The 25,644-nt window shown below is 39.2% G+C and overlaps 1 pseudogene; it reads right to left on the minus strand.

Moving 5' to 3' along the window:
* Positions 1–23,065: 23,065 nt before the first annotated feature.
* Positions 23,066–24,915, minus strand: LOC114626470 (annotated as a pseudogene).
* Positions 24,916–25,644: the final 729 nt, after the last annotated feature.

Consider the following 25,644-nt stretch of genomic DNA (forward strand, 5'->3'; position numbering starts at 1 on the left):
AAGACTTTTAAAAATCGTGCTGCTAGTTTGGGGCTGTAGTTCAGTGGTGGAACATTGCTCAGCATGTGCAAGAGCTTGAGTTCAACCCCAAATACCAAAATAAATAATCATTTCCCCCTGTTTATTTAAACTCTTTCTCTATTTGCAGTAATTCATTTTTTTAATGTTTGGTTTAGAAACTGCATAGATAGACTAAATAAGTAGGAAGATAAAATGCACTCCTTTTCAGAAAGCAAGTTACTGTAATTGGATTGTAGTTTTACAAAACTGTTCCCATAAGAAAATGACTCTGTAGTTATTACTGTTAATCCATGAAATCAATAAACCAGCCCAGTTCAGCATTTTTCCAGCCTTCTCTTATAGCACTTCTGATATTGTACACTGGTGGTTGGAAATCTTGTCTCATTGTTTAGTTTTAAGATGTGCGATCCTATAGGAGACAGACCAAATCATAGTACTCTTTCGACAGGGACTTGTCCTTTGTTAGAGCCATTTATCAAATATTCATTGAATAGGTCTAGGAATACACGGCAAAAGTAAGTGCTATTTCAAAACATTTGTAAACATGTTTAAAGTAACCAGTGCCCCCCTTTAATTATTTTATTTATTTACATTTCAGCCATTGGTCCCCATCCCAGTCCCCCCTCCCACACAGTTCCTCATCACATTCTCCCTCCTCCTTGTCTCTTGAGAGGGTGCTCTCTCTATCTCCTTTCCCTGGGGCTTCAAGTCTCTTAAGGCTTAGGCAGATATTCTCCCACTGAGGCCAAACCAGGCAGTCCTCTGCTATATATGTACAGAGGCCCTCGGACCAGCTCCTGTATGTTGCCTGGTTAGTGGCCCAGTCTCTAGGACCTCCTAGGAGTCCAGGTTAGTTGACATTGCTGGTCTTCCTATGGGGTCACCATCCCCTTTGGCTCCTTCAATCCTTCCCCCATTTCCTCTGAGGGGGTCCTTGACTTCAGTCCAATGGTAGGATGTAAGTATCTGCCTCTGTCTCAGTCAGCTGCTGGTAGGGCCTCTCGGAGGGCAGCCAGGTTAGGCTCCTGTCTGTAAGCACATCAGTAACAGTGTCAGGCCCTGGTGCCCTATCATGAGATAGATCCCAAGTTGGGCCGGTCACTGGGTCACTGGACCATCTTTCCTTCAATCTCTTCTCCATTTTTGTCCCTGAAGTTATTTTAGACAGGAACAATTCTGGGTCAGAAATTTTGACTGTAGATTGGTAACCCTGTCCCTCTACTTGAGGCCTTGTCTATCTACTGGAGGTAGACTCTTCGAGTTCCCTCTCCTCACTGTTGGGCATTTTGGGTAAGGTCATCCCCATTGAGTCCTGGGGGTGTCTCACCTCCCATGTCTCTGGTACTTTCTAGAGGATTCTCCCACCTCCCATTCCCCAAGGCTGTATATTTCCATTCATTCTTCTGGCCCTCTGGGCTTCTTTCCTGTTCCTGCCCCCAATACCTGATCCTGTTCCCCTTTTCCCCTCTCTTTGCCTTCTCCCACTCAGATCCCTCCCTCCCTTTGCCTCCTATGGTTATTCTGTTCCTCTTTCTAAATGAGATTGAAGCATCATCACTTCTTGTTAAACTTCTTACAGTCTGTGGGATGTATCATGGGAATTCTGTACTTTTTGGCTAATATCCACTTATCAGTGAGTACATACCATGCATGTCTTTTTGGGTCTGGGTTACCTCAGGATGATATTTTCTAGTTCCATCTATTTGCCTGCAAAATTCATGATGTCCTCATTTTTAATAGCTGAACAGTATTCCATTATGTAAATGAACCTCATTTTCTGTATCCATTCTTCGGTTGAGGGACATCTGGGTTATTTCCAGCTTCTGGCTATCACAAATAGGGCTGTTATGAACACAGCAGAGCATGTGTCCCTGTGACATGGTGGGGCATCTTTTGGGTATATGCCCAAGAGTAGTATAGCTGGTTCTTCAAGTAGAACTATTACCAATTTTCTGGGAAACCACCAGATTGATTTTCAGAGTGGTTGTACCAGTTGACAATCCCACCAGCAATGGAGGAGTGTTCCTCTTTCTCCACATCATTGTCAGTATGTGCTGTCACTTGAGTTTTTGATGTTAGCTATTCTGATGACACTCCTGCTTTTAAAGAGTAGCTATCCATTCCTACTTTTTGATTCCTAAGAGCTATATCATTCACCTAAATGTTATAGCAACAGAAATGGAGGGGTTTGTTTTTGTGCAACCAATTGGTATACACACAATGCTGCTTAAATGCCTTAAAGACTATCTAAAAGCAGAATTCTCTTTTCTTCCTTTTTGAAAAGAAACACCACATAAAGCATCAAATGTTAAGGGGTTAAATGACTGAACAAGTCAAATTGAAGTTTAGAGAAAGAGAGCTTAATGAATGTGAAATAAGACATATTACATCTCAATGGGATTCTAACTTAAACATATGGTGATTTAGTTTGAGATAGACTGCCTGCTTGTTATCAATATAATGAGAGAAGCCATGGTGCATGCTTCCTCTAATCATCTCTGCTTCCCACAACAAAATGCTATAGTCTAAGTGGTTTAAATGATGCAAATTAGTTTAGTACAATTCCAAAAGCTGGAAGTCCAATATTAAGATGCTAACAAATTCAGTTCCCTGGTGATGGTTCTCTTCCTAGCTTTCAGCCAGTGGTCTTGTTTTTTTTCTGTACACATAGTTGGTGAAATCATGATGAAGTGGAGAGTGAGAAGAGAGTGGAGAGATCTGCTTTATTGTATAAAGGCATTCATATTAAAAGTTCCCTATTGTCACGACTTCATTTAAACCAAATTACTTCCTAAAAGTGATGTTTCTAAAAATTCATCAAACTCAAGGCTAATACTTTGACATGTGAATTCTGAGGAGGCCATAGTTCAATTATAGCTGTGCTCTAAATGTTTTTGCAATCCAACCAATTGGGAAAATATGTATCCATTCAATGATCAAGCATTTATCAAGCCTCTACTAGGTGCTGCATTTTATTCTAGACTTTCAGGGGAATAGCAGTAAATAAAAACAGCCCACAGTCTCTGTCTTCACAGAATTTTTGTACTCATCTTTATGTGTTGGTTTAGCTCCTTTATGAGACCTTTACTATGGGACTTATGCTTCTTTATGGCATGTTTCTAAGTAGAGCTATATGATACTATATGCATGCACATATATATATATATATATATACACATATTATCAGAGAGAAAGAAATATACTTTTAATGATCAGGTGGCAATACCCTGTAAGAAAAGACAATGACCCTTTTGTGATAAGACTCATTTTTTTTATTGATACTATGAATTGAATTACACTGTTAAGTAAATAAGGAAAAGGTATGTTTTGTTTTAAAAATAGTTTCATAATTATGTTTTGTCTTTTGTGACATGGGCTCATGCAAACTAGGCTGGCCTCAGAATCTCTGTGTAGCTGAGTAACATTGACTGTTATCCTGACCTTACTTTCTGAGTTTTGGAATTAGAGTCAGGCACTACCACCCTTAGTTTATCTGTTGTGTGGGATTTAACTCACAGCTTTATGCATGTTAGGTAAGTATGTGACCAATTGAGCTGTAGTTCTAGCCTTTTTGATTGATCTTGAGGCTCCTACCTCTGGACTGAGTATAAATGATGATGATGATGGTGATGGTCATAGTGGTGATGATGATGATGACTATGATGATGAAAGTTATCCCTTCATGTCTTATGAAACCAGATACAGAATAATTCTAATGAACAGAAAGTGAACTATAGGTGCTGCAAGTTGGGTAGCCTGTGAGGGAAACAACCCCTTTCTTCCTCTCATTATCAGAGTGAAAGGACTATATTGTTCTTTTTCGTTTTACAGAGTTGGGAACATTTCCTAATTCCATTATTTTATCTAGATCATTCAAACATACAGATAAAAACATGAATGAATTCTCTACACTGCAATACAAATGTTCGGTAATTGATATTTTCCTTTCCCTGGTTTAGTTTATCACATGCTCTTCCATCTATCCATCATTCAGGAGGTGAGGATTTCAAGTACTTCCTCCCCCCTCCAATAGGATTACCACATCAGGATCAAAAAAGGACCTCTTGATTGTTACAAGTTTGTCCCATGTTCAGATTTGAATTTAATCTCTTTCATGTGACAAATTGAGTTTGGTTTTCAAATGCTGATAATTCTGTAAAGAGTAATCTTTTCTATTAAGCTCCTGTCTAATTGAGGGGGATTAACTTGGTTGAAAGGCTTCTGGTGGCTTATTTATTTAAACATTTTTTTTTGCAATTGCCCAGCAGGTGTCCAGAAGCTCAGATAACCCATGAATCTCATTCATCTTAATAAGATATGCTTATAATAATAATTCTATTAAATGTCACTTCTTATCCTTGGGCTTTCTTGATTTAATCCAGAATGAGTCTATTGCTGCCAGGATCTTTTGTGGACTGTACATGTTAAATTAATTACAAGCCTGGAAACACGATTATCTCTATTCATGGTTGACTTGATCTTTGTCCTTTTCACCCTTTTCAATTTTCTTTTGTACACTCAGTTCTTAGTCACCTCAGTGTTAATGCTGAATATGAAAGAAGTAATAGAAAAGATTAAAAACCTCGTCAAAAGACTATCAAATTCTTAGCCCTTAAATATACTTATGATGTTAAAACATCATAGAGATCTTACATTTAAAAACATTAGCCACATTAAAATTTACATGTAAAGGTCATCAAGAAAATCATGTATGTTTAAAGTGTCTCTTGCTCCCTTAAATAATTAGTGTGTATTGAAAGAGAAAAGAAAAATAAATGAACAAAACCAAATGCTAAGGATTTTTTCCCAAGAGAATTTAGACCTTTATAGACGAGGTACTTTCTTATGTCCTCTGTGGTAATGAAAGTTTAATATCTTCACAGCACAGCTAACTGCTTAATTGTAACAGAAAAACAATAAAAGTAAAAAGATATCTCTGTAAAAGGAAAAAAAAAGTCTCTGAATTTTCCAAAATATTCATCACGAGCAATAACTACATCTTACTATTGCATGCCCTGTACATAGGAAGCATATATTACATGGTTAGCAATTATTTTAGAAAAAAATATGACCTTCTCATATGCAAGTTTTTGCTTGTGGAACAAATTCAGCAAGCATGGCTCCTGAGAACCAGATAAGGCTATGGGGAAGTGTGGCCCATGTGTTAAATCTAGCCTCCCCCCACAACTACTCTCATTTGTCTATGCACTACTTAGTTCTATATCTTTATACAACCACACATAGGTCAGTACCGTAGGAAAGAGATCACTATATCACTCAGAAATCTTAAGGTTTATACTCACTGTCCTTTTACAGACTATAATTTTCAGAATCTCCTTTAGGGGATTTTTTTTTTTTGGCAAAAATAGGGGAAGTATTAATTGAAATCAGTGGGATAGCAACTGACATCTTTTAGGATGGGAGAGAAAGACAGAGACAGAGACAGAAACAGAGAGACAGAGACAGAGAAAGAGGAGAGATAAAGAGAGACAGAGTGACAGACAGAGACAGAGACAGAGACAGACAGATAGAGACACAAACAGAGAGAGACAGAGAGACTGACAGACACAGAGACACACGAATACACACACACACACACACACACACACACACACACACACACAGAGAGAGAGAGAGAGAGAGAGAGAGAGAGAGAGAGAGAGAGAGAGAGAGAGAGATTGGGAGTTTTTTGAAAACCCAAATAAGGAACTTTTATATAAGTATCTCCCAGTTATATACCCAAAGCCGTTGAAAGTAGGGACTTGCCAGGTAGTGGTGGCTCACACCTTTAATCCCAGCACTTGGGAGGCAGAGGCAGGCGGATTTTTGAGTTCGAGGCCAGCCTGGTCTACAGAGTGAGTTCCAGGACAGCCAGGGCTATACAAAAAAACCCTTTCTTAAAAACAACAACAACAACAACAATAACAAACAGAAAGTAGGGACTCAATCTTCGTGTATTAATGTTTATTCTAGAACTATTTACAGAAGACAAAAGGTGGGAACAATTAAAATTATCTATCAATTAATGAATAAACAAAATGTGATATATACATTTAATAAAATATTTTTTAAAAGATTTATTTATTTATTTAGTGTATATGAGTACACTGTCACTGTCTTCAGACACGCCCGAAGAGGGCATCGGAACCTATGACTGACTGTTGTGAGCCACCATGTGGTTGGCGGGAATTGAACTCAGGATCTCTGGAAGAGCAGCCAGTGTTTTTAATCTCTGAGCCATCTCTCCAACCCTATTTAATAAAATCTTATTGAGGTGTGTAAAGACCAAAGTGTTGAAACATCCAAGAATAATATGAATTAATCTTGAAAACATCATGGTTAGTCAGGGTAAGAAGGTAGACACAAAAAGACAAATTCTGTATGACACACTTATATGAAATGTAAAGAACACATACATTCAGAGATTGGAAGCAGATTGGGGAGGAGAGAAAAATACATTAATGCATTGATTAATGGTTGTGATGGCTGATATTGGTGGGGAAATCTAGAATTACCTAGATAACAAATTTCTGGATATGTCTTTGAAGCCATGGTTGGAGGAGTCATAGGCCGCAGAATAGATCCTGCTCTATTATTATTTTGCTCAATGGTCATGCCATCAATTTGCCTTCTAAGTGTTTATACTTATACCCATATATCTAGTCTGCTGTCATCTTTGGTCAGAGAAGACTTTTCCACAATGGACAGCAGTCAATAGAGAGATATAGAACTGGTCAAAGTATTAAGAATAAGAGACTGAGTGCTGAGCTTTAAATGGGACATGTGTATGTCTCAAGCCTCAGGGAACAACATGGGCTAGGAGGCAGAAAGAAGGTAAAAGCAGAAGGATAGACAGGAATGCTGGGAAATGCTACCTTCTGAGCATGATGTTGTTATTGAAAGCATGAACTAAGAGCATCAGGGCTGGCATGGTAGAAGTACGGCAGCAAGGAGCAGATACGGATCTGGGATCTGGAAGCTGAGAGCTCATATCTTGACTCACAAGCACCAAGTAGAGAGTGAGCTGGAAGTGGCGGAGCTTTTTAATCGTTTTAAAAGCTTTATTTATTTATTTTATGTATATGAGCATGCTGTCGCTGATACTCTAGAAAGTGGGCATCAGATTCAATTACAGATGGTTGTGAACCACTATGTGGGTGCTGGGAATTGAACTTGGATCCTTTGGAAGAGTAGCTAGTGCTCTTAACCTCTGAACCATCTCTCTAGCCCTGAGGTTTTTTATCTTAAAGCACATTCTCAGTGATAGACATCCTCCAGCAATCACCATCTCACCCTTCCCAAATACCACCACTAACTGGGGACCAAATGTTCAAATACCCATGTCTATGGAGGATATTTCCCACTGAAACCATCAAAGACTTCCCTGCTTAGTTCTTTTGCAAGGGTTTTTTGTGTGTGTGTGTGTGTGTGAATCTGTAATTATTTCAAAGAATGTGTGCTTATATGACTATTCATGTATAAGATGTGAATATACATAAGCAAACAAGTGTTTACACAAATATACATTGAGAGAGAGAGAGAGAGAGAGAGAGAGAGAGAGAGAGAGAGAGAGAGATGCAAGTGAATGAGTGTTATCTTCAATTCAACAATCATTTGCTAAGTGAATCTATGACCTAGATTCTGATTAAACAGAGTTGAATAAATACATTTTCAATGACCATCATTCCATTAAAGAGACTCTTTCTGAGAGGTTCCAATCAATATACCATTAATCTCTCAAGAGAAACCTATTAGCCAGTAACACAAAGTAATTGAAATCTATCAGCTTTTCTTGAAATAGATTAATTATGGTGATTGAATAATTTATTCTTCTTTCTGCCACTCAACTAGACCAATTTTTGTAAAAACCTCCAGCTATGACCTGATTTGTCAAATGGAAGTCCTAGTTGACCTCTCTGCAACATTTGCTCTTGTTAACCAACTTCTCCTTTTACAAAATGGCCTAATTCTTCAGCTTTCCTGATATTGTGTTCCTTTTAAGTTCCCATTCATGTCTCTCTGGCCAGCTTTACTTGTTTCTTTCCCACACATTTTTCTTTGTTTTCCTGTAGATTCAGAAATAAACTATGTAATAGAGTCTCCTATATCTTTTCCTAATATCAACTTCTCTGAAATTTAGAAATCAATTATTAAATACTCAATTGTATTCATTTAAAGAATGCCCAGGCTTCTCTAATTTATCTTGATTTCTTTCCTTCCATTCTTTCTCTTTACATGTACCATACGCTGTGGACATTCAATAACTATCTGGATTAAAACAGGAATGTCCTTGATTTTCTTAATAACATACATTTTAATTCTACTGTCCTCAAAAGTTAGAAACTACAGTGGAATTGCCAGCTATCCTTTGTGACTGAAACTGTGCTTAATTAGTTTTCATATACAGATGTGACTCTCTTGAGAAGCTCACATCTCAACTGGGTGTTCACTACCTTTTCCCTAAGTCTTTCTCTTTCTGTTAATGCCTGCTTAAAACTATATCAAATGTCTTTTCTTAGTAAGTTGCTGCTTCATACTGATTTGTACTGAATTCCTTTTGGGGTCATAGTAAAAAATTTCTGCTTCACTAAAGTACAGAGTTCCAACTCTTTCTTCTACAGGAGACAGCATGGAACTGTGTCCTCAGCTTCCAGTAACACTGTTGCTGCTGGTTACATATCTGTGTCTACCACTGGATGACCAGAAATGTATGTGAACTGTGTGCATGCGCGAGTGCTTGTGCCTGTGTGTGTGTGTGTGTGTGTGTATCTGTGTGTGCTGGGTAAGGGGGAGAGAAGAGGAAGAGAAAAGGAGAGGGAGAGGGAGAGGAAGACAGAAAAAGGGAGGAAAGGAGAAATTGAAATGCTATCTATGATATAAAATTGTGGTTATAAACTCTGTCTTGGGTTTCTGGTTTGATTTTATTTCTGTTGCATTGATAAAATGCCAGACAAAACAACTTTAAGGGAGAAAATTCACTCAGTTTACAGTTCCACATTACAGTCCATCACTGTGGTAAAATTAAGCTTAAGGCAGCTAGTCATGTAATGTCTATAGTTAAAGCAGAGAGAAATAAATGCATGCATGCCTCCTGTGCTCAGCCCATTCAGTAAAAACTCAAGCAAGAAATGATTTCATCTACTTTTTTTTTAATGTCAATTTTTTTAAAATTTTTATTGGATGTTTTATTTACATTTCCTATGTTGTCCCCTTACCCCATCCCTCACCCACCCAGTAAACCCCTATCCCCTCACCCCTCCTCCTTCTTCTCTGTGGATGTAACCTCTATCTACCCCCCCACTCCCACCTCCCCACCCTCAAAATTCCCACCCCCTGGGGCATCCAGCCTTCATGCGGTCAAGGTTCTCTTCTTCCACCTATGCCCAGCAGGGCCCTCCACTCTTACATATTCAACTGAAGCCCTGGATCCCTCCCTAAGTGCTCCCAGGCTGGTGGTTTAGACCCTGGGAGCTGTGGTTGGTTGGTATTGTTGCTCTCCTCATGGTGCTGCAAATCCTTTCAGCTCTCCTTCAGTCTTCACTCTAATTCCTCTATTGAGAACCCCATGGTCAGTTCAATGGCTAGTTGTGAGCATCTGCCTCTGAATAGGTCAGACTCTTGAAGGCCTCTGAGGAGACATCCATATCAGGCTCTTATCAGCATGCACTTCCTGACTTCCACATCAGCATCTACCTTTGGTGATTGCACATGGGATAGATACTCAGGTGGAGTGGTCTTGAGATGGCCCCTCCTTCAGTTTCTGTCCCTCACTTTGTCTCCATATTTGCTCCCTTGAGTGTTTTGTTGCTCCTTCTAAGAAGGACCGAATCACCCCCACTTGGTCTTCCTTCTTTATGGGCTTCATGTGGCCTGTGAGTTGCATCTTGGGCATTTCAAGGTTCTGGGCTAATATCCAATAATCAGTGAGTGAATACCATGTGTGTTCTTTTGTGATTGGCTTACCTCACTCAGGATTAAAATTTCTAGTTCCATCCATTTACCTAGGAACCTCTCGAATTCATTGTTTTTAATAGCTGAGTAATACTCCATTGTGTAAATATACCACATTTTTTGAATCCATTCCTCAGTATCCAATATATCCAAAGAACTCAAGAAATTAGACTCCAGACAACCAAATTACCCTATTAAAAAATGGGGTATAGAGCTTAACAAAGAATTTTCAAGGGAAGAAACTCGAATGGCCAAGAAGCACCTAAAGAAATGTTCAGCATCCTTAGTCGTCAGGGAAATGTAAATCAAAACAACCCTGAGATTCCATCTCACACCAGTCAGAATGGCTAAGATTAAAAACTCAGGTGATAGTAGATGCTGGCGAGGGTGTGGAGAAAGAGGAATACTCCTCCATTGTTGGTGGGACTGCAAGATGGTGCAACCACTTTGGAAATCAGTCTGGCGGTTCCTCAGAAAACTGGACATAGCATTACCTGAGGATCCAGCTATACCACTCCTAGGCATATACCCAGAAGATGCTCGAACATATAACAAGGACATATGCTCAACTATGTTCATAGCAGCCTTGTTTATAATAGCCAGGAGCTGGAAAGAACCCAGATTTCATCTACTTTTATGTGGGTTCTCTCTATATCACTTAATATAATCACAACAACTACCCACAAACATTCCATTAGGCCAACTTAATCTACATAGTCTATTAAGATTCTTTTCACAGGTAATTTTTTTGTTGTATTAAATTGACAAGTAAAACTTAATGACCATACGAATTCTTTTTTTTCTTTCTTTTTTTCTTTTCCGTTTCTGTTGTAGTATCAAAAGGTGTGTGATAATTATGAAGGGAAGGAACTTGAGCTTTTAGATGCAGTGCCAGAGATCAAACCCAGGGACTCTGACATGTGGAGTGAGCAACTGAGCTACGCATCCATCCCATCTTCATTTCTTTTTTTTTGATCTGAGTAAATGGTGGTATTTCACAAAGGAATACCTTGATGCTTCTTCATTAAATTGTGTCTTGCCACATGGCTTACCCATGGTGTTAGAGAGTAGGGATGGAGTCCAGTTAAATTTTCTTCCTCTGTGATTATTAAAGGATTATAATATAACCGACTTTTGTGGAGATTGACAACTAACTCTATTAAGTGAAAAAAAACAAAAAAACAAATCCACAGCCAACCAACCAAAACCAAACAGATGAGTAGGTTTGAATGCTCTGCTACCAAGGACCATCTCCAACTGTGGTGCCTACTCCTGTCCCATCCCTTACTTGATACTTCAGTAAAAGAAATGCATAATACCTAGCATTTCTTTTTACCTGTAAGGAGTAAATTGACCTACTTATTGATGTACTTGATCTAGATGAGTGTCTAGGTCTTAAAGCTGCATATTTAAGAATATAGGTATCTACATATATTTCCATCCCAAGGATCAGAAAACCACAAAACACTCATTTGCACATTTCACTCATACAGAAAAGAGAATAGATTTACATCCACCAGAAAATCATAACCAAATTGTTCATGTGCAGAAGATGCCAACCTATTAGTTCCACTCCCACTCTAATCCTTTGTGAAATGCTTAGATAAGGTAGATTTTTCTGCTCTAATTTAAATACGAATTTTTGGTTCTTTGTAAATTTGAAAATGCAACAAAGAGACCTTTTCTCCTCTTGTTCTACATGATATTCCTAGTAATCATAGTTTTCTATAGAAACACAAGAGAATAGTCCTTGGTAAGTACTGGCATTTACATATGAAAAGCAAGTGATACATAGTCAACTGCCCCTGTTTCAGAAAGTCATTATTATCACATTAGTCATTACTGTGTCATGACTTTTTTATTGAATATTTACATAAATTCAATATAAATGTTCATGGTTGCCATCAAGAAGTTTTCTTCATTAAATTGTGATGAAACAGTTATCAGTATATTTATTTCTCAGTGTATTGATTTAAATTTTTTCCTATGGTTCTTTCACAACTACCATATGCATTTGAAAGTATGCAAGCTTATTTGTTATCTATAGCTTCATATTTTTCTACATCCAAAGTTTTGGTGCAATAATAAGTTTGTGATATCACTACTGGTTTCTAAAGTAACTTATCATAGTAGGAAGAGCACATATACAGCTTCATAAGTAATCAGGCAAACTAATAGATATTAAAGTCAAATGGTACATTTCCTTTTTCTTTTGAGATAGTATCTTTCTTTTTGTTTTTTTGTTTGTTTGTTTGTTTGTTTTTTGAGACAGTGTTTCTCTGTATAGCCTTGGCTGTCCTGGAACTCACTCTGAAGAGCAGGCTGGCCTTGAACTCAGAAATCCACCTGCCTCTGCCTCCCAAGTGCTGGGATTGAGATAGTATCTTTCTATATAGGTTTCTTGTGAGATAGGGTCTTCCTATGTAGCTATGGTGGTCCTAGCACTCCCTATGTAGACTAGGCTACTCTGGACTTTGCTGTGATCTTTTTGTTCATGCCTTCTAAATGCAGGGTTATTGGTGTGTGTAACCATAATTGGGGTCTTTAAGGGAACAATTAAAACATTTAAATTTAGCAATTAATTTATTTCCTTATTTATTTAGAAAAATGGGTTAATGTAGACAAGGTTGGCCTTGAAGTCACTATATAGCCTGGTCTTGCTTTGAACTTGTGGTGTAACCTAGACTGGCCTAATTTTCCTGCCCTAGCCTGTGGAGTGCTGGCATTACAGTTGCAAGGTCACCATGCATAGCTTTCAAAATGGTACCTTCTGATAAAAATTAAATAGCATCGTTGAAACCTAGATTCCAACTATCAAACAAAAGATTTTAAAGTAGAACTAGGAGCATAGGCTAGAAAAAACTGTCATATTCCAAATTTATTATGTTTCTCCTGTTCTTCATATAAGGTAAAATCTCAAATGTAGGCTCAACTGAACTAGAAAATTTCTTAATTCAGCACTTGAACAGTGAGGTAAAAGTAAGAGAATATATATAAAGAACAGTGCAAGAAATAGGTGTAGTGGTCACTCCTACACTCCCAGAGCTTGAGAGGCTTAGACAGGGGATTTTTGAGTTGGAGACCAACCTGAGATGACTCATCACACTCTGTCTCAGTGGTAGAGGGCATGACTAGTGTGCATACAGCTCTGGGTTCAATCGCCTGGTTTACCTCAAAACAATAATAACAGCGGCAGCAGCAGCAGCAGCAGCAGCAACAGCAACAACTCAGTGGTAGTATCACATTTAAGCTACATACATGAAAAACTTGTGTACTGAAAGAAATCTTTTACTAGGAAGCCAGACAACTCTTTTTTTAGTAATGACAACTAAAATGTCTACTACATCTGTCTTGCAGTAAGTAGAGATAACCAAAATTAATGCCATCATGGTAGAATAGAGTAGATGGGCCAGGGCATGAATTTCAGCACTTGAGCAAATCTATCCATAAGTGTCAGAGGAAATATAATAGAGGAGGAAGAATTTGATATTTCAAAAGTCATTTTAAAAGCTATATTAATTTTTTATGTGCATGAGTGTTTTGCCTGTGTATACGTCTCTGCACCATGTGCATGCAGTGCCTGCAGAGGCCAGAAGAGGGTGCTGGATTCCTTGGGACTGGAGTTCTAGTTGTTTATAAGCTGCTAAGTGGTTGTTGGGAACTGAACTAGAAGAGCACAAAGAGGTTTTAACCTCTAAACCATCACTCTAGCCCCAGAGTTTGATATTTTGTCATGCAGTTAGGCATCAAGCATTACTATTTACTTATGTGCCAGGTTTTGTGTTAGTGAATGTGGATACAGAAATGAATCTCTTTGCCCAAGGATCTCACAGGTACGTAAAGGAAAGGATTATAATGCAGGGAGTAATTAAAGGATGTAAGCAATTATTTTAACTGGGATCATGAGGAGAAAACAGAAATTAGTTTCTAAGAGGAGAGAATCAGGAAAAGCAGTGGACCTGGATAATGAGATGAATCAATCTGGTTTTACTTTGTTTGTTTTTGAGACAGGGTCTCCTGAAGCCTAGGCTAGCTTCCAACTCTCTGTTGCTTTTCTTTTCCTTTTTTTTTTCTTGAAGGAAAATGGCAATATACAGATATAATACAGAAGTGGAAGAGACTTTTTAAGCAGTAGGAAGGGTACTGTGAAAGAGAAAGGGGCAGGCTTGTGAATGAAGACTAGATGAAGGTGTTGGTGTATGTTAGACTGAAGATTTTGAACTGATGTCTGTACTTCCTACAATGACATTAGTGTGTCAACAATCTACATTCATATCGATTAGTCTTCCCTCCTTCCTATAACTGGATATTGTTAAGTATCACCAGATAGCTGAGAAAAACATTCTACTTTAGGATTGCCACATATTTCAACTAGACTTTGGCGAGTTGTGTTTGTATGTGCATTTTCCTAAAACTCTTGTCAAGGAGGTGAGGTGCTACCTCCTCTAACCCTCCTGATGCTGTTGACAGCAACCTATTGTACTCTGGAAAGGGAAGGAGTTACACCAGAGCACAAGTTAGAGCAAGCAAGCAAGCAAGCAAGCAAGCAAGCAAGCAAGCAAGGTTAATTTTAACAGGTAAAAAAGTAAAAGCAAATTATACTGTCTGGAGTGGAGGGTAGGCTAATCTGAGTGGCAGTGGCAGCCGCTGTCGCTTGAGTCTTGGACTTACACATCTTGATCAAGCGCTACTCTACTCCTTGCCTATACCTGGGGTGGTCTGTGGTGTTCTCCAACCTGAAAGAGGCAGATATCCTTACATACTACTTAGTCTGTTACAACAATATGCAAGAATATATGTGAAAATGTAACTACTCAGCTGGGCGGTGATGGTGCATATCTTTAGTCCCAGCACTTGTGAGGCAGATGCAGCCAGATCTGTATGAATTTGAGGTCAGCCTGGTCTACAGAGTGAGTTCCAGGACAGCCAGGGCTACACAGAGAAACCTTGTCTTGAAGACCCATAAGGCTGAGATATTTACTAAAAGTAAAGGCAGTGATAGCTTATGTGGATTACTCAGTTGGGCTTTTTAGCGGGGTTTTGGGAGAGATGCCTGGAGCATGAAGTTAACAACTTTGTTGTTGCCAGGCAGTGGTGGCGCACGCCTTTAATCCCAGCACTTGGGAGGCAGAGACAGGCAGATTTCTGAGTTCGAGGCCAGCCTGCTCTACAGAGTGAGTTCCAGGACAGCCAGAACTATACAGAGAAACCCTGTCTCGAAAAACCAAAAAACAAACAAACAAAAAACCAAAAAAAAAAAAAACCAAACTTTGTTGCTGTTTCTAGACCTCTTTTCTTAGCTACTCAGGCCAGCAATCTCCTGCTTGGATGAAAAAAAAAAAACTTCTAACCTTCTTTTGTGTTTCCAACCTTATGCTTTTAATGCTATTGACATCAACCTTATAATCAGGATAGTAACTATATCTACCATCCGAAGAAGTAATTCTCTCCATGTGTTTGCTACTTTTATTGTTGCGGTGACAAAATATCTGTCTGTCCAAAGCCACTTAAGGCAAGAAGGATTGATGATAGTTCACGGTTTGAAGGTGTGCAGTCCATCGTGGCAGCAGAAGACATGAAGCAAAGAGTCATATTGTGCCCTCAGTTAGGGAAGAAAGAGATTAATGCTAGCACTCAATTCACTTTCTCCGTATTCTTTCTTCTTATTCAGTATGAGATCCCAGCCCATGAGATGAAGGTGTTCACATTAAATGAGGGAATTTCTTTCTCAGTTAAATGTTTCTGAAAATACCTTCACCAACATGCCCAGAGATATGTTTCCTAGGTGATTTTAAACCCACTGAAGTTGGTAATTAAGATTAACCATCACAAGAGAAACCATGTCTCAAAAAAAAAAAAAAAGATTAACTATCACAACCTCCCATCAAGTAAACACTGATATGCTTCCTTTCCCTATAGATTTATTCCCTGTATAAGTGGAATCTTGGTGATGTGTTTTATTTGGCTTGGTTTATTATCCTTAGTGTAGTTATTTTGAGATTGACCAATGTTTCTTCAAATTCCCTATATAGTCAAGGGTAATCTTGAACTTATGATCTTAGCTCCATTTCCTGAGTGCTAGAATAAGAGGTATGTGCTGTTATACTTGTTTAAGTCATTTTTTGACAGACTTGTCAAAAAAACATAAAAATGTGACTCTCTTTAACAAGTCACATATGACACCTACATTTTTATTAGTCATTTTATAAAAATGGAAAGAGTTTATGTTCATTTACCTAATGCATTTTATATTAACCAATATATAAAAATATAGTTTTTAACATGTAATAAGTATGCCAATTATGAACGAGATAGTTTAGATTCTTTGCTCATATTATATCTTTGAAAGGCCATATGCATTTCAATTTGAACTATTCAAATTGAACAAATCCTCCATAGGCACATCTCGGTAGAAATGGGTGTTTTTTTAAAAAATATATTTCCTTGTATAAGTGTAATAATAAATCAGATTCCCTTTCTCTAAGGGTTCTTTTTTTTTCTGTTTTTTGTTTTTTGTTTTTCAAGACAGGGTTTCTCTGTATAGTTCTGGCTGTCCTGGAACTCACTCTGTAGACCAGGCTGGCCTCGAACTCAAAAATCTACCTGCCTCTGCCTCCCAAGTGCTGGGATTAAAGGCGTGTGCCACCACTGCCCCGCTATCTCTAAGGGTTCTTTTGGGAGTCAGCGTGAGTATATTTTCAGCGTGCATTCATGTATCATTTCAGAAAATATAGAAACTAAATAAAAAATGACATTAGAATTGGCAGAATTGCTCAGTGGGTATGTCTTGCCATGCAAGCCTAACAGTCTGAGTTCAATTCCAAACCCAGTAGTAGAATTAGAGAACTAAGTCTCCCAAATAATCCTCTAACCTTTGCACATGCGTGATAGATGATAATAATATAAACTTTATACAGATTGAGCAGATTATATTTAGGAATATTACATACACACGCACAAACACACTAACAACATAAAAGAGGACATGAACTTGAAAGAGAAGAAAAGGGGGGTTTATAGGAGAGTCTGGGGGAGGCAGGCTTATATTATAAACTCAAAACCAAAAAGTAAACAAAAGAACAACTCAAACAAACAAACAAGAAAAAAACAAAAGACAAGACCAGATGGCTGTTATGGTACACATTGTTTGGCAAGTGCTTAAGAGGACAAGGTAGGAGAATCACATGTTCAAGGCCAGCCTTATGTACACCTTAAGGCTGCGAGTATGACTTCATTGGTAGAGTGCTTGCCTAGCACACATGAAGGCCCCTGTTTTATCCCCAGCAGCACACACATGAGGCATGGTTGCACATACCTGTAATCTCAAGACATGAGAAGTGAGGTAAGTTCAGGGTCATCCTCAGGTACATATAATCCTTCCTCAAAAAAAAAAAAAACAAAACAAAGAGGAGATGAGACACATGAAAGAACCTTGTCCCCTACATTGACAATCACAAGTACCTGAACACTTAAAACTACACAAAGATAATAGAAATCTAATACCTAAATTATCAATGATTACAGTAGAAATCAGATGGAAATTTCAAGCGGCTGCAAATAGTACAGGAAGGGAGAACAAAGCACAAAGAAAAACCAGAGATAACAAGTCAAAATCATGGACTATATAATTTCAAAAGATAGAACTCCAACCAAAATATCAAATTTAAAAGGAAATGATTTGGGTCATTGTGTTTCCAGTAACATGGATTTTCAGTCATGCAGGGAAGGATTGCAAAGTAGAATATTAAACAGATATTTGTTACCATTTCTATCAGAGATAGTAATGATAAGACTGTAATTACTTGCACTAGAGAAATGGCTCACAATCTCCTGTAACTCCAGCTCCAGGGAATCCAACAGCCACTTGTGTTTAATTGGAGTTGACTTACAGTTTCAGAGGCTTAGCCCATTGTTGTCATGGCAGGAAGCAAGGTAGCATGCAGTCAGACATGGTGCTGGAGAAGGAACAGAAAGTATTACATCTGGATACAAACAGCAGTAAGAGAGAGAGAGAGTGAGCCACTGGGACTGGGTTGAGAATTTGAAACCTCAAAGCCCACTCTCAGTGACATACTTTTTCCATCAAGGCCACATGTACTCCAACAAGGCCATACCTCCTAATAGTGCCTGCCACCCACTATGAGTCTATGGGGGGGGGGCATTTTCTTTTTTTTTTTTTTTTAATTTTTTTATTGGATGTTTTATTTACATTTCATATGTTGTCCCCTTACCCCATCCCCCACCCACCCCGGAACCCCCAATCCCCTCACCCCTCCTCCTTCTTCTTTGTGGATGTAACCTCTATCTACCCCCCACTCCCACCTCCCCACCCTCAAAACTCCCACCCCCTGGGGCGTCCAGCCTTCATGAGGTCAAGGATCTCATCTTCCACCTGTGCCCAGCAGGGCCCTCCACTCTTCTATATTCAGCTAAAGCCCTGGATCCCTCCATAAGTGCTCCCAGGCTGGTGGTTTAGACCCTGGGAGCTGTGGTTGGTTGGTATTGTTGCTCTCCTCATGGGGCCACAAATCCTTTCAGCTCCTTCAGTCTTCACTCTAACTCCTCCATTGAGAACCCCATGATCACTCCAACAAGGCCATACCTCCTAATAGTGCCTGCCACCCACTATGAGTCTATGGGGGGGGCGTTTTCATTCAAACCTTCACAAAGTCCAACTGATAATCCACTTGTAACATGTATGCCCAAGTGACAGTACCTGTTCACATAAACAAGTGAAAAACTGAATATCTGACAAAGACTGATAAATAGCAGCTCTATTAATGTGATAACTATTCGTCCAAGAAAATGGATAAAGCAATTGTGGTATAGTTATTCAGTGATGTGCAACAGTAAGAGATTAATGGTGACAATCGCAAACTTAATAAGCAGTCATTATCATAATAAGTTTCTGGAGGATATGTACATTATGATAAATTTATATTATTTAAAATATGCATTGCATATTTTTAATGTATAATGTTTAAAGAAACAAATCACCTTGCAGTTTGTCATGAGAAACACCAACATCAGAACAGTGATATCGTCAACAAAACCTGTTAACATTGTTTGTTTTGTTTCTCTCTCTTTGGTAACAGAGAACATTAATTCCCTAAAGTGTTGGTAGAATTTCAGTGAGAGAAAGACAGGGCCAGAATTTATTGGGAACTGAAACGCTGGTCAAAAGGACAACTTTAAATGGGGGTCAAGTACACTGTTAGAGTACACACTTATCGTGAAAGACTTGACCTCTTGGATGGCAGCAAACAAGCAAAGAAACAACACCAACACAGTTTTTTCAATGTGCAAACTTAATTGGGGTTTTGTATAAGTTATGGTACAACAGCCTTCAATTAGCGGGAAGAGGAAAGAGATTTTAATTTTATTTCGTCATGAATATATTTGCCATTGTACTGGTTGGTTTTGTATCAACTTGACACAAGCTAGAGTCATCAGAGAGGAAGGAGCCTCAGCTGAGGACATGCCTTTATGAGATCCAGCTGTAAGACATTTTTTTTAGTTAGTGACTATGGAGGAGGGTCCAGCCTATTGTGGGTGGTATTATCCCTCAGCTAGTGGTCTTGGGTTCTATAAGAAGGCAGAATGAGCAAACCATGAGGAGCAAGCCAGTAAGCAGCACTTCTACATGATCTCTGCATTAGCTCTTGCTTCCAGGTTTCTGCCCTGCTTGAGTTCCTATTCTGACTTTCTTTGAAGATGAACAGTGATATGGAAGTGTAAATCAAATAAACCCTTTCCTCCCCAACTTACTTTTTGGTCCTGGTGTTCATCACAGCAATAAAAACCCTAAGTAAGACAGTCATTATCCTATGTTCTTATTGGTTCCTTTTCTCTTTATCTCCTACCCTCTTTCAGCCTTACTCCAGTCAGTCTTTGTGCTGCTTAGTTTTTGTCAACTTGACACAAGGTAGGGTCATCTGAGAAGAGGAACCTCACTTGAAAAAAGAATGCTTCCATTACTTTGACCAGTGGACAATATATGAAGCATTTTCTTGATTAAGGATTGATATGAGGGGCTGGTGAGATGGCTCAGTGGTTAAGAGCACTGACTGTTCTTCCAGAGGTCATGAGTTCAAATCCCAGCAACCACATGGTGGCTCACAACCATCTGCAATGAGATCTGATACCCTCTTGTGGGGTGTCTGAAGACAGCTACAGTGTACTTATAATAAATAAATAAATAAAGTTTAAAAAAAAAAAGGATTGATATGAGAGGGCTCATACCCCTGTGGATAGTGCAATTCCTGAAAAAGTGGCACTGGCTCATAGACGAATACAGGCAACCCAGTTAGTGGCATTCCTCCAATTGTAAAGTCAAAACGAAACAAAACAAAAACAAAAACAAAACCCACCAAAACAAACAAACAAACAAACCCCAACATTAAAAAAAAAAAGCTAATGCAAACCAAACACTTCCGATTATAGTGTTTTATCATACCAACAAAAAACTACAGCTTGGTTTTCTTGTCTTCCTGCATCATTCTGTTAAACTCCCTATGCTACTACCTCCCTTAAGCTCTCCTGCACACTCATAACCCCCACTTGTAAAAAGACCTATAAACACATCTGTTGCATACATACAAATATACATGTGCATATAAATAAATAATAATACATGACATACATATTTATATGCACATTTACATACACACACAAATCTAGGCTCCACATATGAGAGCAAATTCAGAGCATTTTGGGGCATATATCTGAATGACTCATTGACATTTTCAAGGAAATGATGAGCCTATAATGAAAAAACATCAAACTATTTTTCTGAAAAAGAGGCTTCTTTTAATGCATATGGAAAGTATATTGGGGCCTAGAGGTAAGAAATCTCAGCATCAGTATCTAAGCTGAGAATGAAGGCAGCTGTCTTAATTCTTAGTACTTAATTCTAGAGCAGAGGACTAGGCTCACAGGGAGGTGCACAGGACCGTAAGGCTTATTTCCTTAAAAAACTGAAGCAAATAGGGGAAACTATTCTAACATGCCAAGGTGTATTAACGGACTTACAGAAAATTCCTTTGTTTTCTAAGTAGTTCTTTGTATTTTTCTATAAGCTTAAGACACTTCAGAATTTAAAATGTTTTGCTTCATATACAGATTTATCCTATCTTTTTTTTTTTAAAAAAATGTCATTTTGCAATTAAAGTGCCATGACTAGAAATTGTTATCTTAAGCTAACTATCCAAGACTCAGAAAGACAAATGCTACACTTCTGTCATATGCAAGGAGGACTAATAATTTAATTTTTACGTCTATATCCCCTATGTATACTGGTATAGAGCATAAAACTTGAAAGGGGTCTGTGAGATAGAAATCAGAGGACTTAAGAGAGGATTGGGGGAAAGAGAGAGAGAGAGAGAGAGAGAGAGAGAGAGAGAGAGAGAGAATAGAGTAGTTAAATATATGTATTATGAGCACAGAAGGAAGACAAGTCAGGGGAAAGCGAACAACAGAATGAGAAGAGTGTGTGGAGAGCAACGAGGGAAGAGTAACAAAAATAAAGTATATATGAAAATGTAACACTGAAGTCCATCCATGTGAGTTATGTCTCCATTCCAAAGGGGCTACATTTTACTTGCCTTTTCCTTGGGTGAGAGTTTCTTTGTTTAGCATTCTCTCTCCACATATTGGCATAAATACAGATAGTTGTTCACATACAAATATAAGCACATATATTTGTTATATATTGCATGTGTGATATATGTATGTGTTTTATGTGTCAAGACATAGGTATATACTGTATTTATATAGATGAATATGGTCATAAATACATACAGAATCTGAGAAATTCTAGGAATCATTTGATTTAGCTTTATGTATGTATGTATGTATGTATGTATATGAGCACCCTATTTGAATGTATAACAGAAGATAGTATCAGAGAGAGAGAGAGAGAGAGAGAGAGAGAGAGAGAGAGAGAGAGAGAGAAGAGGGCATCAGATTTCATTATAGATGGTTGTGAGTCACTATATCGTTACTGGGAATTGAACTCAGGACCTCTGGATGAGCAGCTAGTGCTCTTAACCACTGAGCCACCTCTCCAGCCCTTGATTTAGCTTCTTAGCCAATATATGAGTAACTTCTGCGTCATACACTAGGCAGTGCACCATAAGGGCAGCCACTGTCTGCACAGGAGAATTACAGCTCAATGTTACTTATTTGTTTTGTGACCTGGGGCTTGTTGTTTAAGATTTAGAAACCTCAATATCTCATAGATAAAATGGGGTGATAGTTATGACTACGATGCAAGCTTTTGTTAAATTTATACTATAAAAAATCCAAGTAAGATACTGGGCATAGAGCTTGGGACAAAATATATGAGTGTTCTTTTTCAAGTTACTGGAAACATGATGAACCCAAATCATTTCCCTTTAAATTTGATATTTTGGTTGGAGTTCTATCCGTGGAAACTATGTAGTCCATGCCTCTACAGCTTCAATGTGGATGTTCTGACGCCCTGAAATGTTACAGCATTTGCCTTTCTCTGGGGGTCTAATGAGGTTTAGAATACAAGGTTGGGTGCAAAGTCAACTTTTTTTTCATATTGTTAATTAGCCTTTTTATTATTTATTTATTTATTTATTTATTTATTTATTTATTTATTTATTTTAAATAGAAGGTCTCTTACTGGTCCTGCTTCCATGAGTGGCCAAGATCAAGGGAAAGGGGAGGGCACCCAGCTGGTGCAGGGAGGGTCATTTCCACATTTCATTTTCACACAGAACTAAACAGACAAGCACAGAATCACTATTGTGGTTAGAAGTTGGCAGCATGGGATGGAGAGGGATGAGGAGTAGGGGTGTCCTTAAAAAAATACAGGCTCCTCCCCAAACTGGGTGCCTAGGATGGGACTTGGTCTGCTTCAACCCAAGAGGAATCAGAAAATCCGAAGCAGTTTGGGAAGGCCAGAACCGTCAGGGATGGTGGGAGAAGGACAGTCCAGAGGATGGGAGGTATGTTTGGCAACTGGGGTGAAGGGATAGCCCTCCCCCTGCTGGAATCCCCCCAGCCCCTCCAGTCTGGCAGGAGAGAGGGCAGCCTGCAACACCCAAGAGCAGGTCTGAGGCTGCTAGATGCTCCAGACAGGGGGCTGGAGGTGGCTCACAAGTTTGCCCTCCAGGGAAATGACAGCATTGTCACCTAGTTTCTCTGCCAGCGGTCCTTGACTTCTTCATAGCAGTTAGCTTGTAATTCATTCTTGATTCCTGCCAGCTTCTTTTTGACGACATCGTTGGAGCTGGCATAGATCATTTTTCTCTTAAGGGGTACATTCCTGGGGGCCCAGAAGATTAAACACTAGGTCCTCCTTCTTTTTTTTTTTTTTAATAAAAAAATTGTATTTACATAGAAGCATTCAGAATGTCAACAAAACAGCCGCAATTTTTTTTTTTTTTTGCAATTACAGAGTGGTATTCAGTTAACAGAACAACAATTATCTTCGTATAAGCTGCATCAGAGACAACTGAAGATGGAAAAAAAACCCAAAAATAAAACCAAAAGAAAAGAAAAACAGAAACCAAACTACTGTCCCCATATATAACTAATTTGTGCTGTGTGCCAACAAGAACCTGCTTTAAATTTCCATGCCAATTTACAACCCCCAGACTGTACCAGGCAAGGTTAGTGGCTATTGAAAATACCACCAGGACAGGGCTATCTAAAGACACATTCGGTAGTGTGTTAACTATACAAAAAAAGACACTGCACAGTTTAAAAACAAATCTTACACAGCTTTACATTTCAATTTTTTTCTTTAAAAGGAGTGAGTTGTGTACAGGCAGGGGGGTTAATTGCTTTATAGACAAGAAAAAAACTGCGCTAGAACCAACTTATTCATCATCATCATCTTCTTCATCTTCATCTTCCTCTTCTTCCTCCTCTTCCTCATCCTCTTCATCTTCCTCATCATCTTCCTCTTCCTTCTTTTTCTTGCTCTTTTCAGCCTTGACTACCCCCCTTTTCGCTGCATCAGGTTTTCCTTTAGCTCTGTAAGCAGCAATATCCTTCTCATACTTCTCCTTCAGCTTGGCAGCCTTCTTCTCGTAGGGCTGCTTGTCATATGCTGCAGTGTTGTTCCACATCTCTCCTAGCTTCTTTGCAACATCACCAATGGATAAGCCAGGATGTTCGCCTTTGATTTTTGGGCGGTACTCAGAACAGAACAAGAAGAAGGCCGAAGGAGGCCTCTTGGGTGCATTGGGGTCCTTGAACTTCTTTTTGGTCTCCCCTTTGGGAGGGATGTAGGTTTTCACTTCTCTTTCATAACGAGCCTTGTCAGCCTTTGCCATATCTTCAAATTTCCCCTTTTCTTTAGCAGACATAGTCTTCCACCTCTCTGAGCACTTCTTGGAGAACTCTGAGAAGTTGACAGAAGCATCCATGTGCTTCTTCTTGTGCTCCTCCCGGCAGGTTTGCACAAAGAATGCATATGAGGACATTTTGCCTCTCGGCTTCTTAGGATCTCCTTTGCCCATGTTTAGTTGATTTTCCTCCGCGAGGCACAGAGTCGCCCAGTGCCCGTCCAGCTCTCGCTTGCCCCGGCGCTGTCTCTATGGAGCTCAATGTACTGCAATGGCGGTGAGAGCGGGAGCCAGACGCAGCCTCCTCACTCTCTCCACTCTGTAACCTAGGTCCTCCTTCCTGCTTTCCTTGGTCTCATAGGTTGCATCATAGAGAGCATAGCGGCAGTCCTTATCTGGCAGAATCTTGACAAAAGTGGTATAGGGGTCATCCACGGTCTGCCCCACATCTCCTACTAAGATCTCCTTGCCATCCTCCAGGATGATATTCTTTTTGTCTTCACTTAGCAAAAGAGCACTGCCTTCTTGGGTTTCTTCACTTCTGGTGTTGAAGATTTGAGAACTTTCATGTCATTGAACACCTGATGACATCATCAGAGACCGCCACACCAGAGGCCATGTTTCCAGAAATGAAAAGGAGACAGAAAGAGCTATTGAAGACATGAGCCGCTGCAGCTACTGCCGGGATCCCACTGCTAAAGTCAAGTTTTTGTTTGTTTGTTTGTTTGTTTGTTTGTTTTGAGACAGGGTTTCTCTGTGTAGCCCTGGCTGTCCTGGAACTCACTCTGTAGACCAGGCTAGCCTCGAACTCTCGAACTCAGAAATCTGCCTGCCTCTGCCTCCCAAGTGCTGGGATTAAAGGCATGTGCCACCACCGCCCAGCAAGTTTTATGTTTCTTTTGTTTGCTTTTAGATCAAAGTTCCTACTTTTACTATATTTGTTTTCTTGCTCTATGTCTTCTCATGTTTTGCTGTTTTGTGGTCCAACTTCCTATGTGTTTTGTTTTCTCAAATCAACTTTTACTATCCCAAATGTGTCATCTTTTTATTGCATAAGTCCCTTAATTTTTTAATTAATAATTTTATTCATTTACATTTCAAATTATATCCCCCTTCCCGGTTACCCTGCCACAACCCTCTTATCCCATGCCCCCTCTCCCTGCTACCCTTATGCCTCTATGAGGGTGCTCCTCAACCCACTCACCCACTTCTGCCTCACTGCTCTAGTACCCCCCTACCCTGGGGCATCAAACCTCCAAGGACCAAGGGGCTCTCCTCCCATTGATGTCAGATAAAACCATCTCCTGCTACATATGTATCTGGATCCCTGGAGCCCTCTATGTACACT

The sequence above is a fragment of the Grammomys surdaster genome, unplaced genomic scaffold, assembly GCF_004785775.1.
Source record: "Grammomys surdaster isolate TR1022 unplaced genomic scaffold, NIH_TR_1.0 236, whole genome shotgun sequence".
Taxonomy (NCBI): domain Eukaryota; kingdom Metazoa; phylum Chordata; class Mammalia; order Rodentia; family Muridae; genus Grammomys; species Grammomys surdaster.